The 22976-nt window shown below is 39.9% G+C and overlaps 1 protein-coding gene across 4 annotated transcripts in view; it reads left to right on the top strand.

Annotated features, from left to right (window-relative positions):
- TENM1 (teneurin transmembrane protein 1) overlaps positions 1-22976 on the top strand; it is a 571145-nt gene that overhangs the window by 203421 nt on the left and 344748 nt on the right. For 2 of the 4 annotated variants that reach the window (XM_080365641.1, XM_080365638.1), the window contains exon 1: positions 12501-21882. The exons of the other annotated variants lie outside the window; for them this stretch is intronic. The gene's annotated coding sequence lies outside the window, so the exon portion shown is untranslated. Of the gene's footprint in view, positions 1-12500; positions 21883-22976 lie in introns of those variants that run through there. 4 annotated transcript variants of the gene reach the window in all.

The raw sequence follows: 22976 nt of genomic DNA, 5'->3' as shown, positions 1-22976 counted from the left end.
TGCTACAGCTGGACTCATACAAAGCATATATGCACCTTGGATTCATTCTGCAGTTTGCATTGGTAATGTAGCATCCAGTTTAAATGCCAGATGAGTTTTGTCAAAATTAATGCAAAACTCCCTTTTGGAATATTTGGATTAAATAGAACGAGTGTACACTCCTTCACCATTTTTTGATTCTCACCATTATGAAGAGATTTTATAGTACAAGAATATTAACTTCGTGATATGAGTTCTTAAAACTCCAGCTCAGGAGGCTAGGTATCTAAAAATATCCCTTAGTTATTCCCCAATATAGCTACCCACAGTTTATTTGAATGCTTGTGCTAATACTTTAGTGATATTTTAATAAAAGTTCAGGTAACTTGTGTTACTTTAGCACTTTTAGAATGACTTTCCCTTTTGTGATAGGAATGTGGTCCTGTGATTTTTCCATGGCTGTGAGAATTTTTTGGCACAGAGTATTATGGATCTTTATAAAGAAAAAGAGATCTATACCTGTAATACTTTTTAGTGCATGATGGAAACTCTTAGGTCAGTAGCATTACCACTAAAATGGAAAATGCTGTGCAAAGCTGTCAGAAAAATTCTCCATTAACAGCAAGCTTGAAAACCTGGAAATAGACGTGACACCATTAGTATATGGATGGAATTAAAAATAATACACAAAGCTTGCAGTCAGCTAAGGATAAAATAAAATAAATTTGAGATATAGGTGAATTAAAAAAAATAATATATTGCAGTTAAGTCACTATAGCCTGTATGATATATCGTTAATGTGTTGGACTTGAAATAAGTTTCTTAAAAGTACCCAGCATTCTGGATTGGAACAGAGTATAGAAAATGAAATAATTTTTTCCCTTGGAGAAATACCCTTTCAGACCAGCCTTTTTTTGCAGCAGTTTTCCTGATGTTGGATGCTTTTCATCTTATCCTGATGGAGTGTCCAGATATCATAAAAATCTGAAGGCTTCTAGAAAAATATACAGATTAAGAAGTGTTACTTGAATCATAATTTTTCAAATACTTTGAAAAGTAATGAATTTATTTTTTTTCTATAACATTTTTAGTATTGTAATGTCAGTATCTTACAAGCAGTTGTTACCAAATCCTGTACATTCCAAAATGGTTGAATTAAATGGAAGCATATTCGCCATTGAATTACGCATTGAAGTGCAGTCTCTGAAATATCTTATGTTCTGATGGATGGAGAGATGTGGCTGGGTGGGATTGGGAGAGAGGCTAAAGTGTGTGCTGCAGTCATGGATAAACATGCTTCAGACAGGTTTTCTTTGTGTTTGAGGGTGTCATCATCTTCCTGCTATATTAGTGATTTGTCAGTCGGCTTTGTGCTACATGTGGGATGCTGGGATAGGAAATAGGTGAGAAAGCACCATGAGACAGAGCTTGGAGGTGGACAAGGAGTGCTAGAAGTGGAGGAGGAGGAGATTCCAGCGTATGGGTCCTATGCTGAATCTTGTCAATCGTGTGATTTTCACATCTATCCATAGAGATCTATTTTTTTAAAACAATAAATAAAAACCAAGACAGCAAACAGTATGGTAGTTGTACATCTCATACCTGTATGCATAAGCCCCAAGATACCCCTCCGCTGTGCTCAGCACACAGCAAAATGGGGACTTAATTTAGGGTGACTCATAGGCCAACCAGAGGTAAAGTTGTGCAAATATATTGCTGCAAAACAACTGTTGAGTAGATTCATCCTTTTCAACTCAGGGTTGCAGTGTTATATCTTCCATGCAGATGACAGATTTATGTGGTGTGTGGGGGGAGCAACAGATATTACAAATAGATTTTAAAACAAGAGTTATCAAAATGCTGTGAATACTGGAACATCCATTCAGTAAGGGCAAAGGAATACAGATCAGATTCTTAGAGAACAAAAAGGAATAAACTGAGTACAGTAATGGAAAGATTCGCTTCTCAGTATTCAGTGGCACCATAGCCAGCTAAAAGACTTATTTATGTTTATAGATTGAAGCATATTTCAGATGATACAATAATCTTCTAAAAGTAAGTTTCAGTACTGTGAGCAGTCTATAGTCACAGCGCTGGAGGGAATGTTTTCTTGAAAAGCAGACATAGCATAGGTTGCAGCACTGGAGTTTTCCCAACACTACTGAGCCGTGACCTTCAAGTGTAATTTTTTAAAAAAATGGGACTAAGTTTCACACTGTCCCCTTTCATATCCTTGCCTCTTTCTCAAAGCTGCTAATAAAGCCTTCACTTAATAGAAGTTACTATGCCATTAATGATGTGTTTATCTATGCCACCGAGCATTGCCATGATACAATTGGCTGCAGTCAGCTGAGGGAGCTGCAGTGAGAACTATGTGTCTTTGGAGTATTGCTGAAGACCATTGACAAGAATTCCCAATTGTCTTTGCACAGTACAATATAAGCTGTTTTATTTATTGCTCTGTTATTCTTCTACCATGCAGTATAAGAGGAATGTAAACACAGTCCACTTCAGTTCTGAGAAGTGGCTTTTATGGACAGGGCTGTTATCTGAGCTGGTGGCAGGCCATGGTTAGAGGTAGCAGGAAGGCACGTTGTTTGTGCCAGCTGCACGGCTTCAGTCGCACGTACGTCTGATGTCAGCATGGTGCTGCCTCTCTGTATTTGAAATGTCCTCTGGATAAAAATTTCCAGCACAGCTGCCTTAAGCAATTGACAGAACGTTCTATCGGAGGGTGCAGATGTGCAGCTCCCACAGCAGAGACGGGTACCTTCTATTGGTACTAGAAGAAAATGAGCATGTCTCCCAACCATAAACTGAAAGACGTTCTCATGATCAGAGATGAGAATCAATGCTCACCAGTTCTTAGGAAGACGGGGGTTCCTTTTTTTATACTGATTTCCTATTCTGATGTAGTCTAAATACCTAAAGGCGTGCTATTGAGAGTATCGTTCTACATGGAAATGAATTATAATAGCTTGTGGATATCTTCTTTAGACAGCTATCAGGGAATGATAGTAGGAAATCTTGTTATAAGCAGATCAACTTCTGTAGAAAGTTAAAGAATAAACCAGCATATATTTTCAAATGGGTAGCTGCCAGTATAAACCTTTCCTTGCTTGTTATACCTTTTCTTTTGTTATCATATCAGACAGAGAAAACTTTTGAAAATATGGAGTAAATACTACTCGGACTGGCAGAGAACTTGACAGAGCTATTGTACGTCTCTGGTGGCAGTAGAATTGCAAACAGCATGAACAATACATAGGTTAAATGTAGCAGGTTTGGAGATACCGCAGATCAGCATTATTTTCCAAGAGGAATGCAAACTGCAAGTGAAACCTTTGTTGGAAAGCTAAAGGGAAACTGTGATACATGCAAGAATGTAACTTTAAAAGTAACCATTGTTTTGGTGAGCTGTACAGTTTATCATGCAGTTTGTCAGTTTAGGAGCATATCCAGGCCATTACAAATGTGGTTTGCTTACTCAGCAATACTGCTTTCTATGCGCATTTCACTGACAAAAACACTTTTCTTGCCATATTTCTCCTAGTTTGGCCAACGAAAACTGAAGAGACTGAACTGAATTTTATTCTGGATATCGGATCAGAAATGTAAATGCTAATCGTTGATGATTTCTTTTCAATTACTGTTACTTCATAGCTGAATAGTTATACAAAGGCTGGAATTCTAGCAAAATACAGAAACTCAGAGGATGAAAATCTAAGACATAGAGGGAAGGAGTTGAGTCACCATACCTGGAGGTATTTAAAAGATGCGTAGATGTGGCATGTAGGGACATGGGTTTAGTGGTGGACTTGGCAGTGCTGGGTTAATGGCTGGAGCCGATGATCTTAAAGTTTTTCCAACCTAAACAATTCTGTGTTTATGTAAACTCTTCTAAAAACTTAGGCCTCCATTTGTAGCTCTGCAGTCTTCTGCTGGAGTAAAAGCCTTAGTACCGCTCACATTAGTAAAGAGAAATCCAGACACTGTCTTAAACCTTCTCATTATAAAATATTTCCTTCTTAATAGTGTTCCTTTAGGGTAGATTAAATTGGTGATACAATTTTAAAACAATGGGATTATAAAATAATAAATGTCCTTTTCTTACTCAACAGTCTTTGACTAGATTATGATGTTTTGCAAGTTTGATCTTTGGACTTCAAAATTAATTTTGGGCCTGATAAACAGGCACCTCCTTTTTTTACAGTAAAGGAGTGTAATCTGGAATCATTGTGGCAAGGTGTAAAATGCCACAGTGTTATTCAAGGAACCATTTTTCAGAGTGGCTTCCTTTCTCAGATACACAAATTAAAGCAACTCTGCCTAAATCATAATAGCACCAACAAATTCTTACTCTTCTCTTATATGAAGTTTTGGAAAGTGGTGAAAGTTTAAAGATCAGTATTTCTAAAGTAAGAATGAAATGGACAATACTTTGGGGCAGAATAATATTATATAAGAAATAAAATTCTTGTTTAGAGTCCCTCCCATGCATATTGACACCCTTTCAACTTGAGAACACCCTTCTTCTGACAATGTATAAGGGAACAATGGTCTGAAGTTTTCCTTTTAATTCTTTATTCTTAATGTGATACAGTGTGGTAGCTGTCGCATTTGTAAGGGTCCTGTCTTACAAGTTTGGTGCAGGCTGAATGCTCATTGAAAAGTGTGTCTGCAACTACTTTTCCACCACAGACCTTTAAGACAGCTATTTTTACATGATTGTCTTGCTATCCCTTTAGGGATCCTATTTTAAAAACACTTATAAAAACTGTATTTTCTGTTATTTATATTTTATTCTTTGTGTATCTTCTATTATTCATTGGGAATGGCCTTATTTCCTGTTACCTTTTTACAATATCCTCATTTTGTAAAATCCAGTCCTCCCAATTTTATATTTAATTTCTTGGACATTTCATCTCTCGGTTCATGTGCATGTGGTAGTGTACAGGTAAAAGGGGCCAATGAAAATTTTGTTTTAACTTAATATTTTCTATTATTCTGATCATTAAGCTTTTCTGCATCTTTTTGTAACATTCTTTCACTAAAAATACATACAGATCATCAGCTGATTTTAAAGCTGTGCCTGACATGTTACTGATCTGAAATGCAAATCAAGGCTTTATGATTGCATTTTAAAATCTTAAAGAATAGTTATCATGCATCACAGTTTTTCTCCTTTTCCCAACTTCATCTATTGGTTTTGTCTGTATAAAGCAGTTATGAACAACTCCCTTAAGCTCACCGGTGCAGCTTGGGAAAAGAGTATTATTTCTGCCTGGGACTGGAAAACAGTAACTCTGATCTTTTACCTCTACCCAACACACTAGATTTTGAACTGGTGTATTTTCCAATGTAAACTGGGATTTGCATCATATTTTTTGAACATTTCCTTCTTTGTTATCCTTTCGGTATGGAAAATAATTCTTTATAGATGAAGCATATGTGTGTATAATACATTTTATATTACCAATTATGGAAGACAGAATAACAGATTGAGATGCTGCTGACTTAAGGCTGCAATACTGATATCACCTCAGAGGAAAAATAGTTTTGAGTCTTCCACCGTGTCCTAAAATGTATTTTGATGTTATAGTTGAAATGTCAGGCTTTGAAAGTGAGCAAAGTGATTATTGATTTTTGTTAAGTATCTGGAAATTGTAATGCAAAAGATTCTGAAGGACAGCAGAGAGGAAGGGAGGTTCACTAAAATCAGTGTTATGGATTCCACCGAACATGTGGTTCCAAATATTGCCCAGCATAAACAGCCCAGGCAAACAATTTAAGAAGAGGTTTTCAGAGATTTACCTACTCTCTATTGGCCTATAATTACTCACCTGCAAACTAGGCTAGTCAGTGCTTACTGATGTGTTGTTACCTAATTTGTAGGATCTAGATTAGTGAAATAAGAGGATGCTGGTTTCTCTCATTCAGTCAAGTTATTCCATTAACTTTACAGAATTTGTATGATTACAATTCTAGTGTTTCATGAAAGAGGAATAAGTTACACTGTAGTAATATATTCAGTGATGGTTTACAACAGCATCAAATAAAATGTTGCTTCCTTTAAATGAATTATCAGAAAGAACGAGAAAGAAAAGGCAAAAGAAAAGGGGAAAAAGTAAATAAAATTATACCTCATGGAAAGAGAAAGCTCTTGATGAAAAGAAAATAAATTTTCAATTCATGACAACTAGCTGAATAGGAAAACACACCAGAGTAAGATGAATCAGAATACCCTAGGCAAAACAGCAAAATGTCCATCTGAAAGCATGTACTCCTTGAAGAAGAAAACTACAGAAATCAGGAAGCAAGATAAAGAGCTGCAAGAATCAAAGCACATATTAAGTATGTTAAAATCAACTTAAAGAACAGAAATCCCAATTCACAAACAAGTGCATTTCTTATGTATCAAGTGCTCAACAAATATGGCAGATTTTTTAGTGGAAACTTTAACGCTCCAAAATGATATGTATATGGCAGAGAGAACAATATGTGCCCATCCCTCATCGGAATGTCACCTGACTTCTGAAAAGGAAAAATTTGACTGGAAAACTGACTGGATGCAGAACTAAACTATTTTGTTCTCTCTAGAACTAGCACACAGTAAGATACTGAAAAACTGCAGACACCTAGGGTTGTGTTCATGTATCTAATTTCAGTTGTCTCCTTCTCCCATTGCAGTCATGCAAAAATAGAAGCTCTTCAGGACCTTACAGTAAATACATCAAGTTTATTAAGAAAGTACAAAAAAAATCTGTTTTTCACTGCTGTGCCATTTTTAATAGAATTATTTCCTAGCTCAGTTTCTGTTGCTGATTCTCAATGTTGTCAAATTACAGTGTATATTGTTGTCAGTATAACCTGATGTTATTATATGCTAATACTGTGTGTTAATGAAGTGTTAAACATCCAGAGCTGCCAACTCCTTGATCCAAGGGAATATGACCACTATGAAATAATGTGACATGTGACTAAATTGAAAAATTCTATTGATCTATGTTTGAATGTATTTCTAATATAAATTAAATATATCTTTCTAAATTAAGATATCTAAATAATGTAGAAGGCCAGATATTTGGTTTATGTAATATCTTGCCTCCTGTCTCTCTGTATTAATTCCTATGAACTGTTAATCCTCTTTCTTTAGGGTCCAATCCTCCAAAGTGCTGCATGTTAGATAGAAAAGGCTGCACACTCTTGCTTTGTACCTTGATAATAATAGTATTCAACACTTTGTAAGCTCATGTCTTGAATAATCAAACTTATTGATATCAGTAGACTTATTCAATATTTAAAATTGTAGTTTAGAAATGTACTCATTTTTCATGTGAAGAAAGGAATCTGATGGAAGTCTACAGGGCAGTCATGTGCCTCAGAAATCATTCTACTGAAAAGAATTACTTTTTTGACTGAGTAACTTCAGAAGGCATTCACATCAATATGGTTTATAACATGTGGAAAGGAAAATTGACAAGAATCCTTTGGAAAAATAGAGGCAGTACTTCCTCACTACTTCATAAACACTGAAATACACACTCTTTTATTTAAAGATGAGTGAAGGGGTTGATATGTTCCTTGCCATCCAGCCTTTTTAAAGGAATCAATCTTGCTGAAAACCACAGAGATGCAAAAGTATTAAACATAAAAGGAAAGGACATTGTGGAGTTTGGACCGTACTCTCACGGAAACGGAGGAGCACATTAGGACAAGCTCTTCCGCATACTACTTTTTAGTAGGTGTCCTTTCTAGGAGATTGCTTAACTCAGCCCATTTAACAACCTGTTCCTTGCCTTTGCTTTTGAAAAGGCATTGACAATTGCCCTTCTTATTTCTGGAAGCAGCCACACAAATCCAATAGACTGGGTCCAACTATGGAAAACAGCAGTGTCATAAAGCTTAATTTCAATAACAAGCTTCAGCAGCTCAGAAAACGCATACTCCTCATTCCTCCTACAATGGGAAGAAGTACCATTTAGCCTCTAACATGGAAAGAGGTAATGAGTTAAAGATTTAGTGCTTGTGTTTATAGGAGGCCGTGTGAGATTATCAACTAGGTCAAAGTTTGTTTTGATTTGATCATTTTTTGAAGATTTTTTTCAGTCACAGTTGAAAGTAAAAATTTAAATCTATTGAAAATAGATTGCTGTCAGTTGCTTTTTTAAAAAAATAGTATATTTGTTCAAAAGAATCTCCCCAGTAAACATTATATACATATCATCATACAGCTTAGATATAAAAAATGTTATTTTCTCAACTTGTAGAATTATTATTAACAACTTCTCTTCTGTTCTTCCACATGATAACAACAGAACCTTTTCTCACTCCACAATGTATTTTTCAGTAATAGAGGCTAATGTTCTTTGTAAAGGTCAGTGTTGTTCAAACAGATGAAAAAATGAGGTTTGGAATATGGTCTAGTTGCCAAACTGGGAGTAGAACCTAATTTGTGGAGACTTAACCTGCTGCTTGTTTCCTAAGTTAGTGATTCCCAAACAGTGACATACGTGGCTTTACTTATTCTTGCATTATTCCCATGTCACCAGTCAGGAAGAAAGCAGTAGTTGTGGGGCAGGTCAGACTTTTTCCTGTTTCCCCTTTGCCAAGATTGATTCCAGCACAACTCGCCGCAGTAACTCCTCTGACCCTTGCAGCTTGCATCCCAAACAGTTCTGATCCTCCTGCCTTTCATTGCCAGCAAGGACAGAAAGAATGGGATTCAGGCAAAATGTCAGCAGTGAATCTTGCTCCAAAAAGTTTGAAAGCCACTGCCTTTAGTTGCAGTTACCAAGAGGCTTGACTAGTCGTCACTTTTACTAGTTTCAAGAATAAATAAATAAATGCCTGTAATTTTTTGTTCTCTATGACCTCTAAGATTTTTATGGAAGAGAAGCTCTTTGTGCATTTGATAGGTTGTCTAGCAAAAGGATAATTATTATCTCTGATGAGGTCTTCAAAAAATTTATTACCTTTTTGTGACAACTTATGCAAAATTACCAAATAATTGAGAACTGTGGCAGTTACAGTAATGCAAGGTGTGTGAAAGGGGGGGAAAAAATGCACTTAAACCCCAAAAATATAATCTTCAGCTGTAAAAAATTTGGTCAGATACATACTGCTTAGCTGTGTTGTATTACAAAGTGCAGTTTCGAGGAGTATTACTTCACTTTTCCATTAATCTTTCAGCTGGGCCTATATCTCATTATTATTTCTACTCATGACTCATAGTATTCCTATATTTTTCCACTTAGATTGATATGTATGATTTATTCTCAAATCAGAAACCCTTCCTATGTATTTCCATAGACAGATATTAGTCTCTTTTAAATGTGTATATGTTTAAGGTCCCATCACCCAAAATTCTACAATGGAAAGCTACTGGAGCTGCTTTACTATATGTACATTCCATTTGTAGATCACAAGATATGTAGTAATAATTCTACACTACATTACAACTTCCTATTATATCTATATGTGTGTGTGTGTGTGCGCTTATCAGTTTGCAAACAGCTAAATTGCACATAATTCACTCATTTATAAACAGACCTCTCAGCCAATCACTAGGTTTTACATCAAATATTACTCTGGATTTTTTCAAACTGATTCTCCTCTTTCCATTCAATATACAAACCACATAAAGAAGCCTTAGGTTAAAGAAGCACAAGGGAACTATATGGTATTTAGTTCTCATTCGCATGAGAATGACTGTTTTTCTTACCCACCGCTGTATAATGAAAATTAAAATTAAAGATTTTTCAGTTAGGATGAATAACACAAACATTAAAATTTACCTCAGCTATAGCAAAATCGTAAGTTTAACATACTGTTCCATATCTCCACACATTATTTAGTCAGGTTTACATTCTTAATACATTTTCCCCAAAGGCTATTGTAGATTTATGTTACGTTCTGCTTTCTTGAAGTACTTGCTTGTCTACAAAGTACTACTGATAAAAATTATATATCAAACAAATGAGATGCATGTCAGAAACCTATAAATAATGAATTAAATGCTAGTATACTCATAAATATTACAGAAAAGACCAATAGGTTCCAAAAGAGTACTTCCCTTATAACTTCTTACTTAAACCACAAGGGCATGATGCTGTTGAGGAGGCTGAATTATATATATCTGGATTTATAATTAGTCCAGCCATTAACCTTTTCTCCAGTTTCTATCTTTGGTGATATACTGTACTATAAATAAGAGATTACCTTGCAGAAAATATGGTTTTACATAAATGCTCCATGCATATTTTATAATCACTTTTAATTTATTTATTCTGGGTCTGATTCTCCACAGTCTTGTACTGGTGCAGTCCTACCTGTGCAAGACCGATACAAACCAGACCAAAGCAGAACTTTGTGGTCACTTAAAGCAAACGTGCTTTACTCATTTGTGAATGGATATGCATACACAGGTTCCATAGGGTTGAGGCAGGTCAGAACTTCAGTTTTGGAGTAACATGCCTGGCAAAAATTGTAGGCGGACCTAAGGCACTAAATCACTGCATAACAAAATTAGCATGTTTTATTAATCCTGAGCCAATTATTGCCCAGTCAGATGTGTAGATTCAGTATGCCTTTGCTCTGTTTTCTATTCCTCACATTGATTGGTATAAAAACAGGTGGTGTTCAGCTTTGCAAGAAAAAAGTTACATAGCCAAACCTCAGGCACTGAGTGGCAGGTTTATATATGTGTGTGTGTGCACGTGTGTATATATATATATATATAAAATTACATATAAAATATATGCAGGGACTTCTGCAGCTGACCAGGATTTCTGCATCCAGAGCACTAAAGGGGTTATTTTTAAAGAAGCTGCATCAGAACCTTCTGCACAGAGCTGATGACAGCCAGTAAATGGGTGCACATTAATGCTGCATTAGTATTGTAAAACTGCAGCACTTCACAAAAGCCTGCCAGAACACGACCCAATCTGGGCTGTTAAAATGGCTGCGCATGTATTTGTAATTTGCCATCCATTCAAAAGCCAAAAAAAAGGGAGATTAAATTATCTAACTCTTCACAGAAACTTCTCCTGAAAAAGCCAAACACAATGTTGTTATGCTCTACAGCTTAAAACGTATCTGCAAACCAGAGTTTAAACTCCAAACACTCGTTCTAAAGATATTTTAATCTATTACTCTGTTACTTCACATTTTTAACTTTTAAAACAGTAGGTCTCTGTCTATAGGGATTTCAAAAGTCAAAACTGACAGTACATATTTAACTATCATAACCACCCAGCAATTATGTTTAGCTTCTGCATTATCATCTAACTAGCCTTGCAATCTAGGAATTTCTGTGCATATTGGGATTTCTGTAGAAGTTAGCATTAATGAAATAGAGTTTTAAATTTCCCTAGGCTCAATGTAGACATTAAGAATATAAATGTAAATTAGCAGAGAAGAACAGGCAGCCTTGAATACTAACACTTTCATCACATTACCTTTAGTTAAAAATGTACTAAGGAATGGGGGAGCCAGTTTGCTGCACCTGGCACCCCCATACTGCATTAATAATTATTAGAATATTTCTGTAACTGTCTATTCTGTAATGCTATAACACTGTCTCAAACACCTTCCAGTTACAGATTAATATTGTATGTCTGATAAATAACAGCTGTCCAATTCTGTTCTGTCTTGAAGACTGCCTCTAAAAAGATTCTTTTCTGCTTAAAAAACAGTTATAGAACAAATGTGGCCAGTGTTCTTGCTTTTTACTGGCATGACAAATCTTGCAAATTCATTGCTTTTTTCTGACATTCATATAGCCCCCGGCAGTATTATTTTCATTACAGTGTGTTTTCTATGATTGCGGGTGTCCACGCTCTTTAGTTGACTCTCTGTCCCCATCATCACTGCCAGTGTGTTCTGGTGGTAAGCAAGTGAAAATAAGATAAATAGTGAGAATATGAACCTTGAACATGTGCTATTATTACCTTCAAGCTATTGACATGTCTAGTACCAAATTACCAGTTCTAGTTATAAAAGCTGAGATTTGTATACTTAAGAACTACTCCTTGTAGAACTTTTTACAGTGATTAAACATTCATTATTGTCATGCCCAGTTACATACTTTAATTGTTTATGTACTCAAAATGGCTGATATTTTTCAATATATGCTGATAGTAATGACCCTAACTAGAAGACAGCAATTCACTTAAATGGTGATGATGATATAAACTCCACTTCTTGAAGTTCAGCTGAAGTGGTAAAAAAATTTTGTATTTTCTGTGGCTTTTCTGGGGCTGCGTGGGATGTACCTGAGGGTATTGAGGGAGCTAGTGGAGGAGGGCCAGCAGGGCCAGGGCAGTGCCCGTCCCCCTGTGCTGGGCCCTGGTGCGGCCGCCCCTCGAGCCCTGGGGGCAGGTTTGGGCCCCTCAGCCCCAGGCAGACCCTGAGGGGCTGGAGCGTGTCCAGAGCCGGGCAGGGGCTGGGGCAGGGGCTGGGGCACAAGGCTCACAGGGGGGAGGTGGGGGCTCAGCCTGGAGAAAAGGAGGCTCGGGGGGACCTGATCGCTCCCCCCAGCTCCCTGACAGGGGGGTGTAGTGAGGTGAGGGTCGGTCTCTTCTCCCTAAAAAAGAAGTGACAGGACAAGAGGAAACGGCCCCATGTGGCACCAGGGAAGGTTTAGATTGGATATTAGGAAAAATGTCTTCACTGAAAGGGTGGTCAAGTGTTGGAACAGGCTGCCCAGGGACATGGATGGGTCACCATCCCAGGAGGTATTTAAAAGAAGATGTGTAGATGCGGTGCTTAGGGACATCGTTTAGTGGTGGCCTTGGCAGTGCTGGGTTAATGGTTGGACTTGATGACAGTTTTCCAACTGAAATGATTCTATGATTCTATTCAGGGCTATTATCTCATTGGAATAACAGGTTGAATCAATTGAAAGAAATAGCTTTTTTAATAAATATAGTGATTGTGAAGGTTTTATACGTATTTTAATCTTGTTTTCTTTTGGTGTAATGAAAAAAATGCTCAATCATAGAATCATAAAGTAACATAAGTTGCGAAGGATCTCAAGAAATTTTTGGTCCAACCCCCACCTGAAGCCTGGTCCTTTCAAGTTTGAATATTCCCAAAGATGGAAAACCCATAATCTCTCCAGGCAACCTGTTCTAGGATTTGATGACCCCATGGTTAAAACACTTCTAATATCTAGTTGGATTTTCTCATGTTCCAAAAGTGTGTACATTGCCTTTTCTCCTGTCCCACCTTGCTGAACTCACTCCAGAAAGCTGGCGTCTGTCTTGTACTGGGGAGCTCAAAACTGTATGTCAGATAAGGTATTAGAAGTACTGCAGAGGCACAGGGTGACTTCCCTCTACCCGCTGGATACAGTCTGGCCCACTGTTCTCCTTTGCTGCAGGGTCACTTTGCTGCCTCTTGTTCAATTTGTTGATCAGGTCCCCAGGTGCTTGCTGCTTTCTCTGCCTTGGCCCTGTACTGTACAGGTATATGATGCTGTTGCATTTGCATACAGGACTTTGTTATCCTTTAGTGAACTTCAGAAGGCTCCTGTGAGCCCTGGTCTGTGCGTGGACTGCTCACCACAACTTGGCATTATCTACAAACGTGCAGAGTGTGCACTCTTGCCCATTGTTCAGGTTGTTAACCAAGACATTAAACGTTCTGACAAGAAATAAGATCAAGAATCTGACAGGTAACTACATGGATGAACGTTGTGTGTTCCTGGTCTTCCAAAATGAACGGTATGAATTGACAATATTTTTTAAAAATGAAAAAGTGGCACTTTTTCTCAATGAATCTTGAATAAATAAGTATATACAGATTTTTCTGAACACCTGCATGATAACTATGCAAAGCCTCAAAAATGTTTGTGGTTTGAATTGTGGTGTCTTAAGATACTATCTCAAAAGAAGTACATTAATCAGTTTCACAGTATATTATTGACCTGAAGATTTTGTGGGAGTCATATGATAGATTTTTATAATGAATTTAAAACTGAAAGGAAAATCGTGTTCCATTGTAAAAAAACAAACACACACACACAGAGAAGAAAAACAAAACCACACAACTTGAAATTCTCTATTTGCTCTAGTATGAGTAGTACTAGGAGATTAAGATCTCTAAGACAATATTCTACACTAACTTTCAGAATTTTCCATAAAATTTTCAGAAATTTGCTTATAGATTATGTCCTAAATTTGGATTGTGGTTTGTTTGGTTTTTATCTCATAGATGATACACTTTAAGCACAGCAGCATTTCTTATCTCCCTTATCAATGTTCTGACAGTTTCAACCTCAGTTCTGAAGACAGTTCAGTGTCTTCCCATCAAGTGAATTTTGGGTATAGGTTTTGAAGTTGCTAGTGAATGGTAGCAAAAGAGTACTGCACAACTCTTGATTACCTTTGCTATAGGGCAATCAGGATACTAACTTAGACCATAAATTTTACTGCAAGTTCCTTACTAAACTGAAGGTGAAGAAGAAAATTCAAGGCATCAAAATTTTCAGTAAGATGCCTCTTAAAAATCATTTGGTTTAAAAGCATTTGACATCATTTAAAAGACATTTTTTGCAAGCTTGCCTCCTAGGAAGCACTTGGGAGCCTAAGTAAAATCTGAGTGTTTATGTTTTAAAGCACTTTTAATGCAAGAAATCTGTGTATAATTATCTCTAATTAGTCATCTCTTCCACTGAGATTTATCCTAAGCATTTAGTTTTTCTCTTCTCTACAGTAGCTATATGCCAGGCTTTAACAAGTAGGACTGTCTGACAAGCTGATCTCTGGATGAGATTTCTAACTTGTCTGGTTCAGTTTTACCTGTTGCTTTAGGACATTTCTTAATGAGGCCAGAGTTACTTTCATGTCTAATTAAGCTGAAGAGATTAAGATATTTAGGCCTTGGTTTTGTGTATTTTCCTAAGGGAAAAGTAAATACATATGCAACAGAGATCAGCAAAAATACAAGAAAGAAGAAAAGCAGCAGGAACATAGGGGAGTATTATGTAACAAAAGGGAGAAGCAGGTTGGGTAGATGATCCTTCATAAAGCATCTTAACTTTCAAATGCCTCAAAAAATATTGTACTGCACTGTGAGTCACAATTTCTCTCTAACAAAATTATTATGTAATTGTGAACCTGAAATAGGAACCTGAAGAGAAACAGAAGAATGGGGTTTATGTCTGTATACACTATATTTTAAGAAAAGAGACTTAATATCATTTCCTTCCTACATAATAAATTATACTGTAGGCTAACCATGAGGTTGATGAAACAATGGATCTAAAATGCTTTACAAAACATGCCTTTGCTTTTTTATGTTCCTTATCTTCTTTAGTATCAGCTTTCAATGCGGTAAGAATATTGCTATTATTTTATTTAGGAAAGAAATGATCCCTGCTATTGGGAAGTTTAATCTCTCTTTGGAAGTGCTTTACCTTAGTTCCATTCTAATGGGCAAGCTGATAGACTCAAACCTTTTAGCATGTATTCATATTCAGGAATAAACATTTTCATTGAATATTTTTCAACAGTGATGTTTAATATTCATCTTTCTTAGTAAAAGGTTTTTAAAGTCTTCTAGTTTAGATGCACCTTTCTGCAGTACCAAAGGACTTCCCCCTAAGAGCGGGAAAGCCTTTAAACTCATCTTTTCACATCTCCAACTCTTTTCAGTTATCTGGGTCTATACTTATTTATTTCACATGTTCATTTAATGTGATTTTTTTTTCTTAATCCTTTCTTAAGAACTGAAAAAATGTAGACGCTCTTAAGGCTTTTATTCCTTTTCTTTCTTGACCTAGACTTAATTTTTATTTGGGTCTTGAAGCGAAGCTGAGAATACAACTGGTCTGTTTGGAGGGTTCTGGGTTTCAAACCAAAACAACAAAGAAAATATTTCTCTAAGTCAATTGGAAATGGATTTTTTTTTCAGTTGATCAAAACAAAAAGTTTAATTTTAAACTATTTTTAATCGTAATAGATATTATTTTTTATAATTAATGTAAGGAAAATGAATTGTCTTCTACACCAGCTACACATCAGCTACCATCACGCGAGTAAGGCTTACTGGGGAAATGGAGAATCGGTACTGGTGACAGGAGCATTAGCACCACCTTGTGTTCATGTGATAGGAAAAGAAGTAAGTAACCCCTCTCCAGCCATTAAAATTGCAGCACTCCTCTGTTCTCACCGCTGCATATTAACGAGGGAGCCATACTTGTGGGAAAGGTGCATAATTTTTTGGCGCTGTAAGTTTAAAATAATCGATCCATCCATATAGATACGAAATTATCAGGAACCAAGTTTGCAGTTTTGGCCAAGATGCTAAGCAGCAGCCATAGCACATGAACAGCCTAACTTTTGTCGGGTTTTTGGTAGGCGTCTTGGAACAAGATAGTTCAGAGGTGAATTTTGAAAGTAGATTTGCAGTTATTTACAGGAGTTCTTTCTGAATGTGAGAGATGACACTGTAAAAACTATGAAAGTCTTTTCTTGGATAATTTAGAAAGTGAGCAAAGGAGGCACAGGCATCATGCAATGATGGAAAGCCTTGGAGAGAGACTCAATATCATGTTTGTGTTACTTTTTCATAGCACACAGCACAGAGCAGCTTGCTTTCTTCAGTCTTTTGCATAGTAGAAACTGTTCTGTAAACAAATCTATTTCTGGTGCATTTTTCACCAAGATGAGTACCAAAGGTTTTCATTCCTTTTTCAAAAAAATCAACTTCTCTTTAGTAATTTTCTTGGTTCTAGGGGTACAATTTTTGAAAAGTGATATCCCATCAGAAATTGCAATTACTTACTTCTCTCTTAGCTCTACTACACAACGTACAGTTTCTGGTAGAAAGTCTGGGACAAAACCTGTTCTTGCCAGGAGCTGGTAATAATACGAGACTGCAATTTCACATACGGTGTTCTATTTCTATGTGTATTTAGCCTAGCTTCATGAAATTCAGCTCTTCTCAGTGCAAGGGAAATAGAAAAGCAACTTTTCCTTCTTGCTGGACCCTTCTCTTGGTCCAGAAAGCAAAAACTCCTGACTGGTGCTTCATACCTCACTTTCTCCTTCCTAATCGTACACAAACTGGAATACTCCCAGACTAAGGGCAAGACTGTGCCCTGTGTGCCGCCTTAGTGGGATGTGCTAATTCTCTTTTCACTAGGAACATAACTAGAAAAATATATGACATAATATACTCATAACTGTAAAAACAAAAAAATGATCTTGATTCTCCTTTACATTTCAGTCTGCATAATGATCTGCATGTTGTTAAAGTGAATATGCATCAGGTACAGCTCGACTTCTGTTGTTATGTTTTCATCATGTTTTACATCCACTCCTTATATGCACCTATATCAGACTGATGTAGGTAACATTTTAAAAAATGGCCATATTCCAGAACCACTGTGCACAATTCTGAATGATGGATCGGTATCATTAGTTTTATCAAGTACAAATAACTGGATTTAAAAAATAATGTAACCTTTTGGAGTACACGTAGATGTATACAAAAACAACTTCCTCAACAGTGTCCTTTTGGAGTCTGACAATGTCTCAAATGTCCTTATAATTTTTCTGCCTGTTACATTAGGGGCAGGGCAATGTTATTAGTACTACTCAGTCCCTTCTGTCACTTTCTGGCAGACAGCTGGGATCTCAGTGCCCTTCATATTTGGGTAGTTTCTTATCACTATTAAGGAACTTACTGTAAATATTTCACCTCCTTTTTGAAATACTTTTCGTCTGTTGAAAAGCCCCAAACAAACAAGTCAACCCTTGTATTTCAAACCAACTATGTTAGAAAGCACAGGCAGGGATCTGGCTGATTTCCTGCCTCTGTGTTTTGTCATTTCCATAAACGGCACACCAAACTACTACTTCAGTTATTTAGGGAAGTATCTTATCCTGTCTTACAGGACTGTCCAGGAAGGAGTCTTGTAAACCAGGAAAATTCCCTGAAATTTCAGAGAAGTGTTCAAAGACTTCATCTGATTCAGAGAAAACAGGCAAAAAGAGAAAGCTTTAGCATCATTCTCAGAAGCACAGTCTGTCAGAGCTCTGGTAAGTGTGGTGATATCCTAGCCCAGGTGGGTTGAAAAGATCTTATTCAGCAGTCAGACCAGCAGCTGTGTCTCAGGTCTCAACAGAGATTGTTGTAATGCAGGCAAAGATCTCTATTCCCATAGGAGGCACGAGAATAATTTAAAACCAGTGCTTCAGCATAACTCAAGTTACCAGTTAAAGAAAAGACAATGAATCACTCAGGAGGCTCTTTTGAACTTGAGCTAGCCAAAAGGTGTCAAGCAAGTCCTTAGCTTCAGTACTGCATTGGCTAGTATATTGCAACTGTGCACTAGAGATATTCTCCTTTGCTACCTACAGAGAAAATCTTTGGTGCACGAAGCTGCAATATTATATAAACCTACATGTGTCTTCACTCAAGAAAATTCCATCTGGCACCAGCATATCTAGCAATCTTTTACCTATTGCTTGTTTAGCATATTTGGTTGAGAAATCTGAGAGTCAGAATTTTTTTTGCTCAATGCACTTCTGTTATTTGGTAAATTTAGGTTTCATGAGATGAAGGACTCTTCTCACCAGTTATAAAAAAAATCTTTGTTCTGATTCTTGGAAAAATCTGTGTCTCTATCTGTTCCTTCTACTGCAGTAGTTCCTCTAGAAGAAATGCTCCCATTATCCAGTGGGTCTCATCTCACATTGGAATCTGCTCCTAGTTCTGTTGGAGCATGCATATAATATACCTGAAGTTTCACACCTTCCTATGTATCTTTCTCTTGGACTAATACATTATACCTGCATGGTACTCCAAGCAGACCTTTTTTTGGTTTCCCTAACCCCAACTCACCAGGAAGCATCCCATGGGTATCTGAAATTACCATACATACCAGACGCTCCACTGATAGCTGGCAACAATTTTCCACTATTATCAACTTTGGCTCATTTATCTCAGCAGTGGCTGAAGAGACAAAGGTAGGATTGAATGCCCATCTCCACTGGTTATCTTTTTATGTCTTCCCTTGATGAGTCCTTTTATGACTACCACATGCTAATGACTACAATAGGCGATCGCATAGCATTCCAAGCAGAAGCATGAATGTGTGATCTCTGCCAACAGGTGGGAAATACTTACTTGGCTATGGTAGTATCTTAAAACCTGGAATTTAGACTGGTTGGCTGTCTTGGTTCCTATTTCTGTGACTAACACAACCACTTAATTCTAGACCATTTTTTTTTGTTTTGAACTATTTCCATGCTCAACCTTTGGTATCTAAGTTTTGTGTTAATGAAAAGTAAATGTTAAAGCCTGTCCAGAGAGAGAAGAAACCAAAATAACCATGTCTCCTGAGAAGGAAAATTTACTCTTTACGCTCAGAATAGTTCATGACCGATCTATACTGCGGAAGAATTATTCCACCTACCAAGACTAAGTCACAGATACTTGAGACAAACTTTTGAGAGAGGACTGTTCTGACTTAAAATAATTAATTTTTTTGATTCAGTTCATCGTGAAGTTTGTTTAATGGCTTCAAGATTCGTGAGAAATGGGTTTGGCTTGTTACTTTTGGCCTTCCTAAGAAAGTAATGTATATCCAGTAGTTCAAGGCTTTCTTTCTGCTGCACAGGATGCATTTAGTCCAAGGAAAGACAGAACGGACTTCCTAAAGGACTCTGTATTTACCTCAGGATTTTTACAGCTGTACTTTATTTAGGGAGAGGCAGATTTAGATTTCCAGAGTATGGCTGAAAAGAGATTTCATTCTGAAGAACTAGACCCGTTTCTTCATCTTAAATTTGCATCTTTAGAAATCTGTAGAATAGAGGGAAATAAATACCTTTAGTCTATAAAGGAAGATACAAAGTCAGTGCGCTGTCATTCATGTAAGCAGCAATTTTGATGCTAGATTTGAAAACTTTTATTATCTTTCTGGTTCCTCATCATTGTTTTCATTTTCCCATCCTTTGTTTTTTAAAGTGGCTGGCTTTGGAACTACCAAAACCTCACAACTTTTTTCCGAATTGGGTTGCAGCCTACGTAAACTGGGGAGACATCTCCATTGCTTCATGTTTATACAGATACGAATACATGTTTTGGAAAAGGAGTTGTGTCTTGGGCCAGCTCCCTCGTTACCCTTGCAATGCTGTTCATTGAGGAATTATCTTTTTTTTTTTAGCTTTGCTCCCTACAAACTGATCACATTGGCAGGAAGTAATTTTGAATGTCAAAACCCTATCTGTGTTTTTTACCTGAAGAACCAAGAAAGAATGACCCAACAAGATTTCTCATGGGCACCTGAATTTTATTTCTGAGGGAACAAGCTCAGGGCAGCGTTGTCTCAAAGAGCAAATACTAAAAATGACAAAAAAAGTTATGTATTAGCAGCAGTATATTAGAATCACAGATGGCTTTACCTCATTTATTTTTCATTTATGCACTCACTATACATGCAAAAATATAGTTTCTCTTTACTTAAGAGCCAGTCCTTAAGTTGTTTTCATTTCTTCAAGAAAATTAAGTTATGTCCTGGGGTATGGTGCAGAGTTAAAACAGTAACTTGAATTTAGGTGGACTATGCAGAAACTTACGAAGAAACGACAGGAACTGTGAATTCCGTATTTTTTTTTCCAGTGTGTTCCTGTTGTTGAATGCGCAGGCTAAATGTAAATAAACACAGTGATTTTAAGGAAGTGATAGGTACATGTATGCAGGAGGCATATACACAGGAATTGCAATGGAGATGGACTCACAAGCTGGGTCCAGCCTCAGACACACACCTTTGCCAGTTCCTTGGCTTTATCAGCACAATGAAAATCGCTACAAATAACTGCAGATGCAGATTTAGCAGTTACGAAAAAAGCCTGTTGTAATCACCTTTACGCCTTTACACGTCCTCCTGAGGGCTGTCTGTGTATAAACGATGGAATTACAGAGATGATCACCAGAAGATGAGGTCCCACTGCACCAAGACTCGGGACCGTTAACCGAGGTGGCCACGGGAGAGCCCCACCTTAAAGCTCAGCTTGTGAGAGGAAAGCGGTTGAAGCACTCGATCGATAAACCAACAGCTCTCTCCCAAGCCTCGAGTCCCTCATCAGTCTAACTCCCTCGGCAATGTAAGTTATTTAGGGGGAGGTACGCCGAGTTATTTCCAAAGGCAGAGGAGGGCCGGCGGGCCCCTTCCCCGCCATGAGGCGGCAGCGCGAGCTGCCTGTCCCCGCGGGGCCGGGGCCGCTCCTCTCCCTCAGACGGGTGCAGCCGCCTCGCCTCCCTCCCCGGCTACTTCTCTGAACTCTGCCGAAAGGCTCCCGAGTGACGCCCGCCCGCCCGCCGCGGTGCCACCGCCGCCCGCGGGGCTGCCCCTCCCGCCGCGCTCGGCTCGCGCCCCCTCAGCGCCCGCCTGACAGCCCGCGGTGGCGGCCGGTGCGAGGCGACTTGAGGCGCGGCCGTCAGTAACGCGCCTGCGCAGATCTCCCGGGCATGCTCATTAACGGCGAAGGAGCCGAAACGGGGGGGAAAAAAAAAAAAAAGGGAAAAAAAAATCACTGTGAGCGCGAGCGGCGCCGCTGCCACTACACCCGCCGGAGAGGAGCGGCGGCGGCAGCAGCGGCGGGGCGACGCTGAGCCCGGCCCCGCTTCCCCTCGGGTTTCTCGCAGCCTGACGCGCCGCCGCCGTTCGCTGCGGGTCGAGCCGCGGCAGCAGGAGCCGGCACTGTCCCCTCCGCGGGGCGGAGGGGCCGGGGCGGGCGGCGGGGGAGCGGCAATGTGGATTTATACTCGCCCGCGCCGCAGCCGCCGGGGAGCGGGGCGCGGACACCGCACCTAGAGGCGATGGGAGCAGCCGTCGGTGGGGCTCAGCCGGGGCGCTGCTGAAAGTTCAGTCGGTGGCCGCGCTCGGTAAGTTTGCTGGGGAGGCGGCGGCGGCGCCGCGGGCTCCCCAACTTCGCCTCTCGCGGCGGGCGGCCAGGGGGTGCGCTGCCCCGCCGGGTACGGGAGCTGCTCTGCGAGGGGGGTGCGAGTGCCGCTGGGTGTGTACGTGCGCCTACATCCGCGCCGGGGGGCGGCGGAGCCCGGCCGGTGCCGGCAGACGCGCGGCTCCGCGCCGCTGTGCGGGCACCTGGCCCCGCAGCCGCAGGAGCCCGCTGCCGCCGCGCGCGTGGCGGGAGCTCGCACCGGCGCCCGGCGGAGAAGCCGCGTACGTAGCAGCGGGGCTGAGGCACCAGCTCGCCTCACGCCTATAGGGGTCTCCTTCCCCCGCGGCTGCGGCGCGCTCGGGCGGGCTGGGCTGGCGCGGCGCGGGGCGCTGCTCTCACCCCGAGCGGCAGCTGCTCCGGCCCCGGCGGTGCCGCCGCTGAGGTGCAGCGGGTGCGCGGCTCTCCGCGGGGCGCGGCGGCGGGGAAAGGCGGGGCGCGCTGCAGGGGGGCGCCGCCCGCCCCCGCGGGGCGCCCCGGCGCGGCGCTGGGCTCCGGCTCCGCTCTGGCGTTGCGGGAGCGCCCGGGCCGCCCACGTGAAAAGCCGCATCCCCGGTGCGCGCAGAGGCGTGTGGCTCCGGCTGCGCCGGGGCAGCGGCACCGCGCTCTGCCCGCCGGCGGCTGGGGGCTGCCGGGCTCCTGCCCGCTGCTCGGGCGTAACCTGCTATATGTGTGTTCAGCGTGTTCTCCTCCGACCGGCCGCGGGATCTGGCAGCCTCTTGTTTTAGTGTATGTGGTCGTTGTACCGCTCTGCTGCTTTGAACTGTTTTTTTCCTCAATACCTTAACGCTGTAGCTCGTGACTGACGCTTTAGGCTTGGCTGATGAAAGCTCAGGCTGGCTATTGATACGATTGTGGTGCACAGCTTCTCCAGTATTAACTGCAGGCGCTTACTGTGTTAAATGTCAACACGTTTCCCTTAGCAGATGCGGGATTTACATGTTTTAATTCCCGAATCACAGGCAAGAACTTCTCCCACCCTCCCCTCCCGTCGTTCCTTCCATATGTGCTGTCTTTTCG

Source organism: Falco punctatus (assembly GCF_963210335.1).
Source record: "Falco punctatus genome assembly, chromosome: 15".
NCBI classification, from domain to species: domain Eukaryota; kingdom Metazoa; phylum Chordata; class Aves; order Falconiformes; family Falconidae; genus Falco; species Falco punctatus.
Note: the sequence above shows the minus strand (reverse complement) of the source record. Positions and strands in the feature narration are given on the sequence as shown.